Genomic DNA, 17473 nt, shown 5'->3' on the forward strand with positions numbered 1-17473 from the left:
GTTACTAACCCATCTTTACTTTTAATATATTTATTTTTTCGAAACATTTCAGCGCAATCCACTATTGACTGCAGAAAGTATTAGCTCATCATAAACACGAACTCGTAATATAATTCACTTTCTTTTTCCAGATTCGCGTTATCTACGTATATGTATTGGCGAAGAAAAAGGCCTTGAAGCTATTGAGTCATCCCGCAAGTCTTTCCCTGCCACGTCGATGAAGAAAGGTGAGTGATTAGATGATCCGTAAAGGGGTTTTCAGTTATGTTGTATTTAGACATTTTCCGTTTATTCCAGATATACTTATTCATTTGGCCTGAGCAGTAAATTTGGTCTATAAGTAGTCGACTGTTAGTCAGTCTCGCATTGCAGGGGGAGATAGGTCTAGCAATCTCAAACCCAAAGACTTGCTGAAATAATTAACTACGCACGCAAAAATTATAAAAAATTAAGCGTTCGCGGGAGATCTGAAATCTAGCCCCGCCCCTTGTAAAACGTCATCAGATACATCCAGCCAGACTGACGAATACCTTTTTGTACTTTTTTCGAAAATATTATAATCGTTTGAGGCATGTATAATTAATACCTTTATGTTACAGTCTGTGTTGTATGTAAACTTATGTGTTCGGAAGTATATTTATGTGATATGAAGTGCTAATGAGAAATTTTTTGGGAATGTGTTCCCTGTAACATTTTCATCATTTATTCCTTTGATACCTTATATCGTATATGAAGTAATTCTTGTACTTTTGATATTGTTTTCTTTTTTGTGGTCAAGTCGTGCAAATGCAACTGCCATTTTTTACGCAGCCTGTATCAACATTTTCTTTGTATTTATTGCATAACAATAAGTATTCATAACAAGATTTGGAAAATATAATTAATCTATCATTTTAACCTTTACCATAAAAAAAGTTGCTTTTCAAAGTGAGGTATGAACACAGTGACAGAACTAAATTCATTTCTTAAGAATTATATAAAATCTTGATAATATTACTACCTGAGAGAGAGAGAGAGAGAGAGAGAGAGAATTGTCATGTTATAAAAAATGAAGAGAGTACAGCAAACCAGTATATAGGTAAGTAAATAAATAAGTAAAGAATAAACATATGAAGAAAGCTGAGGTAGCTGTGCGTGTTCTAACTGGTATATTTTGTGCAATAAAACAAGGCTTGGTGACTAAATGAGAGAATGGGTATTAAAAAATTCAGATATGTGACCTCTCTACAGATTTTATCATCAAGATTTTATGAAAAACACCATGCGATATGGATTAAATGTATAAATACTAAGAGTTCTTTAAGTAATTCAATGGAAAAGCACGGGAATTGTTACTCTTGTGACGTCACAGTATTAACTCCGTCCCCACTGCCGAGTTGAGCAGACCCTATATACTTTGAATGGGTATTAAAAAACATCAAGCATGTGACCTCTTCACAGATTTTATCAAGATTTTATAAAAAAAAAAAAAACATGCAATATGGATTAAATGTATAAAAACTAAAGCTTCTTCAAGTAATTCAATGGAGAAGCACGGGCAGTGTCACTCTTGTGACGTCACAGTATTAGCTCTGCCCCCCTGCCGAGTTGAGCAGACCCTATATACTTTGACTCTGAGGTTACCAGCTTCACTTCACTGTCCCAAAGCCGTGTGGCCTTCATTGGTTTTATTAATGGTCGACCATTGAAGTTCTAACGGAGTGTTGCTTGACTTCACCGGTGGAATCTATCTGTGTGGTGAACATTTTTGCTGTCGACCTTAGGCGTGGTACAACTTTTAGTTTTATGATTGCCACCTTGAACGTTAATATGGTTTGCTTGTGTTATAGTATAGACGTCGGTTCTACTTTGGAATGTAGCCTAAATCCCTTTGGTTTAGGAGTAGGGCGTGGGGATAAAGATAGCATTAAATACTTTAAAAAGCTAAGTGTGGGGCATACACACTTGTTTTGGCCGTGACCACTAGTGTTGTAGGTCTTTCATAAGAGCTAGCCGAGTTTTGGACCAGACACCCTGCTTCGATCTTTTGAGATTCCTGCAACTTTGATTGATTCCCGGGGTGACCCTTTAGTTTCTCTCCAGGGTGAAAACCATCAGAAGACCCTCCCCATTTTTTGCAGTGTCCATTTGACCTACTTGAGGCTATTTCGTTGCCAAACATGTAATGAACTGAAGGAATTCCCATAGAATAAATCTCGTCGGATGAAGGTGTGAATAGGGAGTTGGGGGCTGGGATGCAGTTTAGAAATTTGTTAACCTTCCTTGCGAAAGTTGACACTGTAGGACAGATCGACGTGTTTAAATTATTTATGTTAGTCACCTCTATTGTGCTTTTTACACTGAATCTCTGCAGGAGGTAGCACATCTCTAGTTAGCTTCCGTTCTTTTTCCACCCGTCGCTTGCTTCTGTGGCTTGCTAAAAGGTGAAACCATTTGCTTTTGCATTAATAGATAATATACGACGAGCATAACGGTTGTTAAACCAAAGGCAGCTGTTTAGTTTGCTCTTTGTGTAACATTAAGATCATGAACATGATCGTGGGTATGAACTCTCTCTCTCTCTTCTCTCTCTCTCTCTCTCCCCTCCCCTCCCCTCCCCCTCCCCTCCCTCCCCTCCCTATGGTTGAAAGAAGTTTTTTTTTTTTTTTTTTTTTTTTTTTTTTTTTTTTAACAAATACCTCTTTCAGCATGGAAACCTATATTCTAGGATGAATTAATAATGTTAGAATTAAGAATTATTTAATTTTTGCCCCATAAGATGTTCATCTTACGTATATCATTGTTGTGATTTATCCGGGTCATACAACTCTTTAACTACCTTGATAAACGGAAGATGCCTTAAGCATCTTGAGTGCAATATTTGGAAACGGGTAGGCAAAATTTATCATAATAATAATAATTAATATATATATATTATATATATATATATATATATATATCTATATATAATAATATATAATTATATGTGATATGTAATCATTCTCATTTTCTCAGTCGGAATAAACGATATTAATGGAAGCAAATATAAAAGCTGTTTGAAGTAAGATTTCGTACAATGCTGTTAGTTTGTATAAATTTCTTAAGAAATATTAATTGGTCATAACTAATTGGTAATTAAGAAATGACTTGGGTCAAGTTCAACTTTTTTCTGTCTCTCTTTGCAGATGTGCTCTTCATCAGAATCGCCAGTAGGTGAGTACCTGTATATCGTGTTGTATGGCCAGATTTGATTCCATGTGATGTTATTTCTATGTGCCATTTTTTAAAAAAGAAAAATGATGACAAATTCAAGGTCATCTCCCGCGTTTTGACGGAATATACGATTTGCCTCTGTTTATGATGTAGCAAAAGCACGCTGGCTTTTTTTTTCTTATACTGGTGGCGTTTTTCATTCGTTATATATATATATATATATATATATATATATTATATATATATATATATATATATATATATATATATATTAATTTCTCCGTGGAAGTCTCGCTTGCATGTTTTCTTCGTACTAAAGCTGCAGAGTTACGTGGGAGGCTTATCTCGGTAAATTTTTCCCGGTTGAAGGTCACGCATGGTTTCGATTTTTGGCGCTTACAGGTTGATCCAAGTACTCGCTAAATTGTAATCTTATTTTTCATGAGCTGTGGTGCCAAGAAGTAATTGTGAGCTGTGACGCCTTACTTAATATTGTCTTTGATTAAATCTGCTGTTTGCATGCATCTGTAGAAAACTGGCCATTACACACGATATAATGAAGAGACTCCCCAGAAGAATGTCGAAGATTAGTGTTGCCTTGTGTGCTTACTGGCGTTCGAAGTTTCATCTATAATTAGCGTAAAGTCCATTACAGTTTTTCAAAGAATTTTTACAATTTTTAATGCTAGTGATGCCTGAAGCATCATGTGTAAAGTATTCATGGTTTATCATTTGGTTTCGGCTTCTTCTGGAGAGCTCTGCATCCAATGAAGAGTCGCTACGGATCAGTACAAAGGTAAGGTTAACTAAAGTTTATAGGATGTATTTATTTTCCCGGCCTTCTGATATCAGTTCTTATTTAGGTATGATGGGATATTGTGGGGGTTGGGTGGATTAGGGACATTTGGGAATTTCGTGGTTTTGTTAAATTACCTAGAATTTGGAAGTAGTTTTGTGTGTAAATGAGGACCATTTACGAATTATAATTATTATTATTTTTTTTCTTTTTTTTTTTTTTTTTTTAAATTGGGTATTGAAGGAATCAAGTATTTTTGTAAGTTAGAATCTTTAAGAAATCCAGAAATCATCTCTACATGTGTGGAAGGATTTGTTATTTAATGCACCTTACGAGGTCAGTGCTGAGCTGAGGGTTTTATTTATTTATTGTTTTTTCTTCGGTAGTCTGCATTTTATGAATTAGGCCTTTAAAATATTAAACTATTTCAGGGAAAACTAGCGATTTGTATAAGAAACATTTTTTACAAGAATATGTGAAGTGTAAATGCAAAAATATCTAATCATTATTAGAAATTGTAAATTAGAACCAAGCGTGTTTCCGTAGTACCGCGTACTAAATTATATTTGATACTATTAAAATCAATTTCTCTCTGCATGTCAGTATATGTTTTAAATAAAGCACACAGGAGCCCATTAGAGCCCATCAGATTTTGTACAGGTGCTTGATATGCTTAGCGAATGGATCGACATTTCGGTTACCAAAAACTACTCTTATTTGCTTTGGCATTCAAATGATAACTTTTCACCAGTTTTATTATTAGTGTTTCTAAGAAAAATAAATCCACGTATTTTGGTAGACATTCCTTAAAATCGATTTACCCTTTTAAAAATATCGTTTGACGGCTGTTGAAGGAAGGATTATAAATGGTACCGTGTCAACTTAATTGAACGCAAAAGTCAGGTATCCGAAAGCGATTCATAAGTTGATGTGTAACATGACTGTGTGAAGAGTGATAGAAGGGACACACACACGCACACACACATATATTTATATATATATATATATATATATATATATATATATATATATATATATATATATATATATATATATATATATATATATATAAATAAAAGTCTATCACATTACCGTGATTCATATACATATATCGAACTACAAATGTCCTTTAATATCTAATTCGCTCTGCCTCGGAATTATATATTTTCATATATGTTTAACCGAGGGGGAATTTATTATTTATTAAGCGATAATAGAATTGGCGATCGACAGGCGCGAACCATCGACCTCTCAAATTCCAGGACTGGCAATGAATCCACCCCAGACCACCCCGCCACCGCAAGAGATATAAGTATTATGCCGCCTCCCACCTGAATCACGGTAATGTGATAGACTTATAAAATCACTACATGCGGGCAAAAGCACTACCACGCAACCGAGAACGAGATGGGTTGTATGCAGTCTCCAAAACAAAAAATACTTGTGCGTGGCAGGTATTTCTGGTGGGAGTCGGCATATACTTATATCTCTTGCGGTGGCGGGGTGGTCTGAGGCTTCACTGCCAGTCCTGGAATTGAGAGGTCGATGGTTCGCGCCTGTTGATACTAATTTCGCCCCCTCATGGGATAAGTATTCATAACAAGGCTGCGTGGGTCAAACGCTCGAATTGGCTAGCATGGTTGAGGGGGTTTCATATAGATTCTAATTACGAATACACCGAGATCGGCGGTGATTTGTAATGGTCAGAATCGATATAAACTTATAGCCTCTCTGCTAGCAGACTCGGTAGCGTCACTGTCCGTTCCTGATTTCGTTCCCCGTCCAGCTGGACGGTGGTTCGATCCCATGGAGGGATGAAATTATTATCAACTAAAAATTCCCCCTCGGTGCATATATGAAAATATATCAATTCCGAGGTAGAGCAAATTAGATATGTAGCTCGAATGATTTATATGAATCACGGTGATGTGATAAGTATTCATAACAAGGCTGCGTGGGTCAAACGCTCGAATCGGCTAGCATGGTTGAGGGGGTTTCATATCGATTCTAAGTACGAATACACCGAGATCGGCGGTGATTTGTAATGGTCAGAATCGATATAAACTTATAGCCTCTCTGCTAGCAGACTCGGTAGCATCACTGTCCGTTCCTGATTTCGTTCCCCGTCCAACTGGACGGTGGTTCGATCCCACGGGGGGACGAAATTATTATCAACTAAAGATTCCCCCTCGGTACATACATGAAAATATATCAATTCCGAGGTAGAGGGAATTAGATATTAAAGGACATATGTAGCTCGAATGATATATGATATATATATGATATATATATATATATATATGTATAATATATATAATATTAATAAGATTAATATATATATATATATATATAATAACTGAATCAACAAAAAAGTTTGGAACGTGATAAATCCATAAATAAAGGTATAAGCCACGAGGAAAAATAAATAAACAACGGGGTTTCCGCAAGAGCTTTCGACGTTCAACGTCCTTTACTTAGCAGATAAACTTCGGGGCTTATTACCTTTATTTATTCTATATATATATATATATATATATATATATATATATATATATATATATTTATATATATATATATATATATATATATATATATATATATAATATAGTGTGTATGTGCGTATGAAATGCATTCAATTACCTAAATTTTGTGTTCAGTTAAATTGGCATGATTTGTCGCTAAAATGATGCTATGACACATATGTGTGCGTGTGTCATTGCATAATTTTCTCGATAAATAGTTTGGAAATTTATGTTAAAAGGATTACAAGGTAGATTGATGTGCTTCTAAGCTTTTGGCAAGGCTGTCACGAGTGTATTATATGGGTTAATTTAGAGACTTTTGTACCTACGCTTCTCAGGACAACGTTATGGAATTTTCATTGTGGAAAACTTAAAGATTTTTACTTGGAACTTTTTCAGGAGTGGAAGCGAAAATGAAATGGGAATGAATGGTGGGAATAAGAGTCATGAGATGACTAAAAATTGAAGATAAAACGTTAAGAGAGAAGTGGGAATAATAGTTGAGAATGCAAGTGTGAATGTTAGATGGGAATTGAGGCGACGCGAAAGTCTGAATGAAAGTATGATTGACGGCGAAGAACAGATGTGAGAATGAAGTGTGCTTATGGACATCGGAATGTAGTAGGAGAGAAGTAGGATTCAGAATGAAGGTTGCGAATGCAATTACTAGTCAGAAGGGGAAGTGAGACGAGTTATCGAGAATGGAAGCGAGAATGAAGGTTGAGGGTGGAAATGATGATGACTTGGAATGAGTCAAGACCGGAAGTCCCCGTGGGGATAGTGCTATCAGTGCACCTCTCTCGATGTACTGTAGGCGAGATTCTTAGTAGCGTCCCTTTGGCCCCTAGTTTCAACCCCTTTCATTCCTCTTACTTTACCTCCGTTCATATTCTCCTCCTTCCATCTTACTTTCCACACTTTCCTTACAGTTATTTCTACATTACTTTCAGCACTGAATGACCTCAGGTCCCAGTGCTCGACCTTTGGCCTAAATTTAATATTCCAATTTATAGCCCACGAATGGAAGTGGAAGTGAAAGATACATTATGCATGGAAGTGACTACTGATTTGGAATATATATTTTGAATATTGGGAATGAATTTGAAGAATGAAGTGAACTGTTTGTTGGTATGATTGAAAGCGGCAGTGAATGTTAAAAGTTGAGAATCGGAATAAAAATGAAAAACTAGCCAGAATGAAAGTGAAAAAAGTATGTTTTAGTTTTACCAGACCACTGAGCTGATTAACAGCTCTACTAGGGATGGCCCGAAGAATTAGATATTTTGACGTGGCTAGGAACCAACTGGTTTCGTAGCAACGGGACCTACAGCTTATTGTGGGATCCGAACCACTTTGTATCGAGAAATGAATTTCTATCACCTGAAATGAAATCCTCTGATTCCGCGATGGTCGAGGGAAGAATCGAACTTCGGACCACCAGATTGATTGGCGAGCACGAAAACCACCCGTCCAGCGAGGAACTACAGAATGAAAGTAAAAACGGAATATGAAAGTAAACGAAAAGGGTCTGACGGTGAAACTTAAGAATCAAGGTAGAAGTGCACGTTCATAAATGAGTGTGAAAACGGACGACAAAAGTGGGAATGAACGCTGCGTCTAAAAGTCGAGAACGAAATTGGTCAGAGACGCTGCCGTGGTATCATATGCCCAGCAGATTGTGGCGCGTTCCATTGTTTCTGAAATACTTGGGAGATTTGGAGGCCGGCGATAAACTGCGGTCTGGACCGTGATATATCTGACAACGAATTGCTGTGTTTTGATTAAATATACATGAAGCCCCAAAGTGTGTCTGTAATGAGCCGCTCCGATTTAAATAACTCTCCTCTCTCTCTCTCTCTCTCTCTCTCTCTCTCTCTCTCTCATATGAAACTTAAGCAACTTAAAGAGGCTGGTTCAGAAGATGTCGAGTCCTTTCATCGAAATGAAAAACAAAAATACCTGCGAGGCATCATGTCTCTCTCTCTTCCCCTCCATCTTCCTTTTTTCCCAGTGATTTCCAGCCTGTCCCCTTTTTAAGAAGATAACGTGTAAACACGCCCATAAAAGCTCGCCCAGGTAAAGGAAAAATTCTTCATAACCCCAATAAAAATCAGTCTCTCGGAGCGACCCAGCGTCTTGGCCAATGGGGAGCGAGCCTTCGGGTAAAACTCCCACCGATGAAACTGAGAAGGCGTTCTTTGATTGGCTGGATGTTTTCAAATTAAGTTGAGTGCTGTTTTCACCAAGGAGGACTCTTAGGCGGGCGGAGTTGTGGACGGGTAGGGGGTGGGTTGTGTGAGGGAGGGAGGGAGGGACCGGCGTGCTGCGTGCGCTCCCCAGGGGATCAAGGGGTGTGCTACTAGGTTTAAGGGCTAACTATTCTCCTCGAAAACACGCGGCCCCGAGGGAAATCAGGGCCGGGATATTTGCGCTGACGACGGTGCTTAGGTTGGCGACCAGGCACTTACGAAATGCTCCTGTTTGGAACCTTCTGGAAAAATGAAGCTCGGATTGTTACTCGCCAGAGTGTGTTTGTGTGTGTTTGTTCTCTCATCATGGCGGAAGGAGTTTCTTCAGAATTACTCGCTACCACGCCGTCATTTTCTGATGTATTCTGTGTAGTGGATGAAAGGTCTCGTTATAGGAGCTAAAAAAAGTAGTTTAAGACATTTAATGGGTTACCAATTGTATATTCGTTATACTTTATGGACCCTACCGTTCATAAAAAGTCATTTTATGGCCGTTCAACAATATTGTTGACAAGGTTAATAAAAATTAACCATTTCATGATTAACGTCCTATTGAGCGACTGGTTTGAGAAGTACGTTGTTTTTTCATAGTTTTTTTTTTTTTTAACATAAACCAATTTCCTTACCAGCACCATGTAGTATTTTTCAACTCATAGTGAAATCCTTGAAGAGGAAGAGATACAAGAAATGTATTTGGATGACTGATATGAAAAATTCCACTACACTATTACTTCGCTATTAATCTAAACGTGTTATTCCCTTTACATAAGATTTGTATTTTTCACTTGAGCAAATCGTAGGTTGCCCTTTTCTATTTCAGTTTTTAAATTAGTTGAATGTAGGTTATAGTAGAAAGACAACAGGCCAATAAATCTCTCTCTCTCTCTCTCTCTCTCTCTCTCTCTCTCTCTCTCTCTCTCTCTCTCTCTCTCTCTCTGGTGACATGTCCTGGTGACTCTCTCTCCACTGAGATGAAGGACAGTTAGTAGTTCTGTTACTACCCATAGATCAATACCATGTGGGAGCGACACCTTTCATTGTGATCACGTTTCTGGGATAAATATCTAGTATAGTTTATCGAAATGTACATCACTCCTTGTATTGTTTTTTTTTAGAAAAGCCCGTTATGTTTCGAGAGTTGATATCTTGAAATGTATATGCGATAGTTTCATCTATAGATATCTGGTTAGGCTTCAGGATTAAACATCGGGTAACTGGTAATACACCTGAAATTCGAATGCTGTCAAAATATTTTTGTTTCTGTATGAGTCGATCTTTGCCTAATTCTAATTCATTCTGATTTTTTTCAATCGACGGTTAGCTTGTCAGTTTATGAACTTATATTGACTGTTACCTTTTTCTACTCATCTGCCAGTCCCTTGCGAAATGATAACATTCACACCAAGTCGGTATGCAAAGTTTGGCTAGTGTATTTTGATATCTGGTAGCGTATATGCATTGATATTTAATGGGTGACGATTATCTTTGGGAGATGCGTTATTAAATATGGGTCTTCACCCCTTGGTGTTTTCAAACTTTGTTCCAGACCTGTAGGTGTCATAATATAAAGCTCCTAACCCTTATGTAGGTATTATCACGTATTGTTCCACCCCATTGCTGTTGTCAAAAAAGGACTTCCATGACTGGGTACTATCAAGTAGGCGTCTTGACATACAGATAACATCACGGATGGTTTCTGGTACAGAGGTGAAATAAAAACGGATTCCTGACCAATAGGTGTCCTGATGTGGGGTTCCCAACCCCCGGGTATTATACGTAATATAACGTTTTCAAGACTTAGGCATCATAAGGTTTGGTTCTATGGAAATATCCTGTAAGGTTCTAGACTACAAGTGATATCATGATTGCTTCACAGCCATAGAGTGCCATCTTATGTAAGGTTTCTAAATCCTAGGTTGTTGTCTCATTGAGTGTTCAGCCCTTGAGGTGAAATTATGTGGGTTTCCAAATCTTGGATGCTGTAACATAGGGATTTCCAAGGCCTACGTGTTAACACAAAGTTCCCAATGCCAGATCGTGAATGTAAGGTTCTCAGTCCGGAGGTGTTACTGCGAAGATCTCCACCTCTTGGTATCACCACTTAGGGCCTATATCGTTTTGAGTTCCCTTGTAAGGTCGTCCAATTCCTGATGTAGTCATGGAAGGCCCCCATCTCTAGGTGGTGTTACAAAGGCTCCCCACCTCTAGGTTTTATTATGTAATATCTTATACCTAATGTTTTTGTGTCGACTTTTCTTTTTATATAAGTGTTGGCATATAAGGTTTCGAGCACCTGGAATTTATCGTGAGGAGTTAGTTACTACTACTAGGTATTATCTTGTAAAATACTCAACATCTGGGTTTCGCATAACTTCTCTGACTCATGGGAACATCATATAAAGCTCCCAACCAATAAGCGTCATCATGTAGTTCTTGAACTAGACGCTGGGTCCAGTCATTTAAGGTTCTTGACCCCTAATTGCCTCCACAGGGAGGTAGTGTTGCAAGTGCAATTCATGTAGTGCACCAAAAGCTTTACTGTAGGGCGTTTGCTACATCCCTTATACCCCAGGCTGGACCCAGTTTTTAGCCTTTTGCAGTGCATCCGTTCCCACATCTTTTCTTCTGTTCTGCTGACCAACTTTTTCAATTGTTACGTCTTAGTGCAAGTGAGGTTACCTCCCAGATTAACCTATTAAGCAAAGCACTTCATCTCATTTATTTACTGAATCTGTTTACCTTGCTGCCCTCCTCCCACTTTGCAGTCTTCAGCACTGAATTTCATAATTCATTCATTTATTCATTCGTGACCACTAATTGTCACATTTAGGCACAGATTCTTGTGAGACATCATATAAGGGTTTCGATTCCTCTTAACTGATATGTTTGTGAATCTTAAGTGTATCATTAGTATCGCGTTCCAGACCGGAGGGTGTTAAAACATGGATTAAATACCCCTGGATGTCAACACATCGGGTCTTGATTTCCTCATTTTATCGCATTTTGTTCAAGACCTCCAGTTGTCATTCAGCAGGTTTCCCAGTTCCTCGTTGGAAGAGTGGTTTTAGCGCTCGGCTACTCATCCGGTGGTCCGAAGTTCGATTCTCTGCTCGGCCAACGCAGAATCAGAGGAATTTATTTCTGGTGATAGAAATTCAATTCTCGATATAATGTGGTTCGGCTCCCACAATAAGCTGTAGGTCCCGTTGCCAGGTGACCAATTGGTTACTAGGCACTTAAAAATATCTAATCCATTGGGCCAGCCCTAGGAGAGCTGTTATTCAGCTCTTCAGTGGTTGGGTAAAACTAAGATATACTTAATTTTTGTAGGATTCCCGAAATCTGGGCAGTAACAAAGTTTCAGAGGCACGGGCTCTCGGGTGTTGTCACCTGGGGTTTTTGACCTCCACCCACCCACGGTGCCCTGAACGCGGTAGTAAACCTCAATAAATAAAACAATGACGATGGAAAGGCTTTTGTTCAATATGAAGGGAAACTTGACATCGTTTGAAGTACCATTTATAGAAGTCGTCAGTGCGCTTCATGCGGTGCACAGTAGGCATTACTTAAGGTTCTTTGCAGCGTCCCTTCAGCCCCTAGCTGCAACCCCTTTCATTCCTTTTATTGCGCCTCCGTTCATACTCTCTTCCATCTTACTATCCACCCCCCTAACAGTTGATTCATAGTGTAACTGCGAGTTTTTATCTTGTTACACATATAAAACCTTTTTATTGTCAAGTTCCGTTTCAGCGGTGAATGATCTCATAGGTCCCAGCACTTGGCCTTTGGCCTCAATTCTATATTCCTGTTCTCGTTTGTAGAAGAGACTGTATAATTATAAGTAAATAAAAATAATGCTTGTTGTTCTTGATTTAGATTAAGCCAGCCTTGGGCTGGCACGGGTTCTTGCTCCCAGAGCTACTCGAAAGATAATGTTGAATGTGTCAGTAACTGTATAATCGGGTCCAGCAATATAGAATGTGAAGTCTTGCAAGTTTATTTACATTCGTAATAATCGTGTGTTTAATGAAACTTTCTAAACTCGATCTTTGTCGACTCTTTTTGCCTCATTGAGACCTATTACCACTCAAGCTAAGGTGTTGCAGAGAATTGATTTTTGGGGTGAGGTTGCTAGCCCTCTTCCCTTACGAATCTGTCATAAAACAGTGTATTATTTCGCAGCAAATTTCATTCTAAATACAGTTTGATAGAAAAATTACTGGTTAATTATCTGAAAGTATTTTGTTAATCTTGCATTGGAAAACAGACTAAAAACCCGCAGAAAGAAATAAAAAAAAAACATAAACAGACCTCGAACCAAGTGGAAGTTTATCACAAGACCGGAAACCTCGGGGATAGAAAAACAAAACTTCTGGGAGACACTCACCATGAAAGATAGATAAGTAAAAAGAATAGAAAAGAAAAAGGGGAGGAGGAAAAAATGGAGCGCTCGGAATTCATCTCCTGGAGAGAAAAAAAACGACACCACAAATCAGTGAGGGAACTGGCGCAGATGTGTTTGGTCGTGTTTTGCATATCGCGATATGAAAATGCCGACGACTCTCGCGGAGCGTCTGTCACGACAAGCAGATCTCGAGGGGAAAAATCCACAAAATACGACTTAATACCATTTTCGAGAGCCCTGCCCTCTCTCTCTCTCTCTCTCTCTCTCTCTCTCTCTCTCTCTCTCTCTCTCAACCCAGTGGTGGGCGGGTTGGGTGGGAGAAGGGACGCTCGTCTCCTTCTATCTCTTACGTGGGAAAGATAAAAAAAAAACTGCAGTAAAATATAAATAGTTTGTGGAAGGAATATTGAGCTCTCTCTCTCTCTCTCTCTCTCTCTCTCTCTCTGTGGGAATTTTAAGAGCAGTTTTGTAAATTAGCTTATGGTTTTGTGTCTGGGGGCCTTCCGCCCCCCGCCTCTCTCTCTCTCTCTCTCTCTCTCTCTCTCTCTCTCTCTCTCTCTCTCTCTCACAGAATTTGAAGACCAGTTTTACAAATTGGCATATGGTTTTGTATGTGCCCTCCCCAGGCTCCCACCCTTTCTCTCTGTTTTGTGCATTTTAAGACCAGTTCTGGAAATTAGCAATGAATGGATGTGCTCTCTCTCTCTCTCTCTCTCTCTCTCTCTCTCTCTCTCGTCTCTCTCTCTCTCTCTCTCTCTCCACGGCATCAGGGAAAAAGAGCGAAATATAAATAGTTCGTGGAAGGAAAATCTCCCCAGTTTTCAGGACCAGACATTTAGTTTGGGACGGCGGGAGGTTTTGTTGATATTGGTGGATTATTATTCGAATACAGAGGCCGGGAGCTTGTTCTTCGTAGAAGTGCGCTATTTTTCATTGGATTCAGAAGGTCGTATATTGTATGGCGTAGTCAATTTTAGATGGTCGAGAGGAATTAGTTAATGCTCTCTCTCTCTCTCTCTCTCTCTCTCTCTCTCTCTCTCTCTCTCTCTCTCTCTCTCTGAATTTTGATGACAATTCGTCCCTGTTTTAATGAACTGGTGTATCCCATTTTTTTTTAAGTTCTTGAGTTTTGATACTCTATAACATATCAAAACTTCAGCTGCCTGTGTTGTAGCATTTTCAAACCAAATTACCTAAAAAAAATTAGCCACTTAGAAGCTTTGCACAATATAAAAATCTTTGGAGCCAATTTTCTCAGAATGGGGAAAAGATTGCATACGCCAGTTCGTCAAACTAGGGACGACTTGTACGAGGACATAAATATGTATATGGTCTCTTAAGATTGATTTCGAAATATGGACGAAAGAATTGTAATGTTTGTTATTGTGTTCATTTATTCATTTATTTATTTTTGGCTATTCAGGAAGTGGTGGTGTATAACCTGGCAGAAAATGATAGAGGGGTCAGAACCTGTTGGTGTAAAATGCATTTTTGAGCTGAAAAATTTGTTACGTACCGAAGTATCGTGTTCATCTTGTAATAATTTGACCATACAGTCTTTTCTCCATGAGATTTTTTCTCCATGACGGAAATATTTATTGGGGATCCTGCGTGTTGGTTGTTCAGCTTATCATCTCTTATTTTACTTTATTTCTCGAAACCTTTCATTTATAAATTTGACGTCTATTTTGTATTTTCTTTTCTCTGCCATATTTGCCAGTTTTTGTCCTGCTTACTTTTATTCCTTGGGCGTTCTTTGATATGTAACCTGCCTTTTTAATCCTCTTAACTCTCATGTTCATCATGTTTTTGTGGTTTTGTCTTTTTATTTCCTATGACCTACTTGCTTTCATCATGTTATTTTTTGTAACCTTTCCTGTCGCACCTTTTTATTCCTTGTTATTTAAACCTTGGGGCCTTCTTTTTTACTGTGGCCGCGTATTTATTTCGTGGGACGTTTCTGTTTTATCATTCCGATATGTTTGGCAGATTATACCTCATAAACTTTCCTTATTACCATTTTAAGCAGTAGTGTATTTTGTTCCTCGCAATCCTTGTTTTTTTATAACTTACTACTTTATCAGCTGTGATTGTCTTTTTAGTGAGCTTTATTTCTAACCATTTTAAGTCTATTCGCTATGACCTTTCCGTACTTGATGCAGTATTTTTCTGCTGGTGGTCCTGTAGGTGAATAGTGCTGTCATTGCACTTCATGTGGTACAGTGTAGGCATGAAGGGTCTTTGCAGCACCATTCGGCCCCTAGCCCCCCCTTTCATTCCCTTAACTGTATCTCCCTTCCTATTCTCATTCTTCCTTCTCATTTTCCACCTTCGTAACAGTTGTTTCATAATGCAACTGCGGCGTTTGCCTCCTGTTGCACTTTCAAACCTTCTTACTATCAATTTCCCGTTCAGCGCTGGGACCTCATAGTTCCCAGCACTTGGCTCTTGGCCTGAATTATATAGTCCGTTTTATTCTATTCAAAGAAGATAGTTTACTGAATCACTGAAGGCAGGTAAGAGGGAAAGTGAAATGGGAAACTAGTAGATTGGAGTAAACCCGTCTGTTATTGCGTCCTTTTTACTGTAAAATGGTGGTTCTTCCTGGTGATATATATATTTATATATATGTATATATTGGTTCTTATTGGCAGTATTCCTTGAACTGCCTAACGTTTTCAGCGAGTCGTCTTGATAGTATTGCCTAGCCTTCTTGGCAGTATTCGAACTTTCGACATTACGACTAGTCTTCCCGGCAGTATTACTCAGTCTACTTGACATATTTGCTGTCTTTCTGATATAATTACTTAGGTCTTCCTGGCAGTATTCTTTGAACTTCCTGACATTGTTACTATCATCTGGAAAGAATGTGTTGCACTTTCTGACGTTATTAGTGAGTCTTCCTAACAGTATTCTTTGGTCTCCATGACATTATTACTTGAGTTGTCTTGATGCTACTCCCTGGTCTCCCTGGCAGTACTGCTTGAACTCTGACATTATTACTTGGTCTTCTTGACCGTATTCTTTTGTCTTCCTGACATTATAGATGCAGCCTCCTGACTACTCTTTGGACTTTCTGGTACTATTACCAGGTCTTCTTTATTAATGGTTCTTCTTGACAGTATTCCCATTGTCATGGTAATTGCTTTATAGCAAAGAATTACGAGTTAAAGGAAAGAAAAACACATCTTCGAGAAGTTCTGCAGCAAGGAGGCATTCGCGCATGTGTTGGAGGTGCCTGTTCTCATGATTGTTCTGGAATCGTCGGGAGTGTTGTGGAACTTGACAGGCGCCGACGTGACGTGAGGAACGCCGCGATTTCTGATGTAATACTTCGTCCAGATCCTTCTAAGAAGTTCCGGTAATCTGGGGAGCCTGTGAGTTCGCTGGAAGCCCCGCCCCCAGAAAGCCTTATAAATACGACTGCCGAAGTAGGAGAAGGCAGAGATCATCAGTAAGTCATCAGATCATCAGTAAAAGTCACAGATCAGATCATCAGTAAGAGTCACAGATCAGATTATCAGTGAGAGCTCAGCAGCAGAGATCAGAGATCTTCCGAGAGAGATAAGAGAAGAAGGAACAGACGAAGGATCAGAGAGAAAAAGGCGCTCGAGAATTTAATCGGGATCTGGTCAAGTCGTCTGGGAGTGGACGACCGAGGCATTTCGACGTAGAGCAAGACTTCAGAGAAGAAACGATCTGCAAGAGGCTTTGAGAAGTTCCTGCCCTTCGAGTATCAAGAATAGACATTATTTTCTGCAATACGGAGTCAAGAAGACGTCTGCAATTGCAGTTCTCCTTTTGTGAAGCCATCGCTTCGAGTCGCAAAACCGGCCGGCAAGTCCTTTCATTACCCCAGTTTCCCCAGTTCATGGATTGTAAGATTTTGCCTTTTTTATGTAAATAGGAGACACCATTCTGCATTTATCTTTGTTAGTAAGCACGTAAATAATACCTTTGTTCTGTTAGTGTTTCTTTCTATATTCGTATCCCCAGTTTCAACTGTTGGTGTTGAATTCTTTTTGTTTATCATAATATCGAACTTGGAGCTGACCTTCTCTCGGTTCGTAACACCCATGAACCTTGCTATAGTATTTCTCTTTCTTATGGTGATATGCTTTGATCTTCTTCACTATTATTGGGTCTTCTGAAGTGGATCCTCATGACAGTATTTCTTGATCTTGCTGACATTATTACTGCGCCTTCCTGACAATATCACTGGGAGATTAGTTTACTTTAAATCTCCTTTGTGACATCGGAGGCCCTTCCCCAAAGGCGGGACGTCAATGTAGGAAGGTGCTGCAGGAGT

The 17473-nt window shown here is 38.9% G+C and overlaps 1 protein-coding gene across 1 annotated transcript in view; it reads left to right on the plus strand.

Annotated features, from left to right (window-relative positions):
* LOC135200074 (DNA repair protein Rev1-like) overlaps positions 1-17473 on the plus strand; it is a 690203-nt gene that overhangs the window by 4619 nt on the left and 668111 nt on the right. The window contains exons 2-3 of the mRNA XM_064228361.1: positions 132-227; positions 3165-3192. The gene's annotated coding sequence lies outside the window, so the exon portion shown is untranslated. The remainder of the gene's footprint in view (positions 1-131; positions 228-3164; positions 3193-17473) is intronic.

This window comes from Macrobrachium nipponense, chromosome 26, assembly GCF_015104395.2.
Source record: "Macrobrachium nipponense isolate FS-2020 chromosome 26, ASM1510439v2, whole genome shotgun sequence".
NCBI lineage: Eukaryota > Metazoa > Arthropoda > Malacostraca > Decapoda > Palaemonidae > Macrobrachium > Macrobrachium nipponense.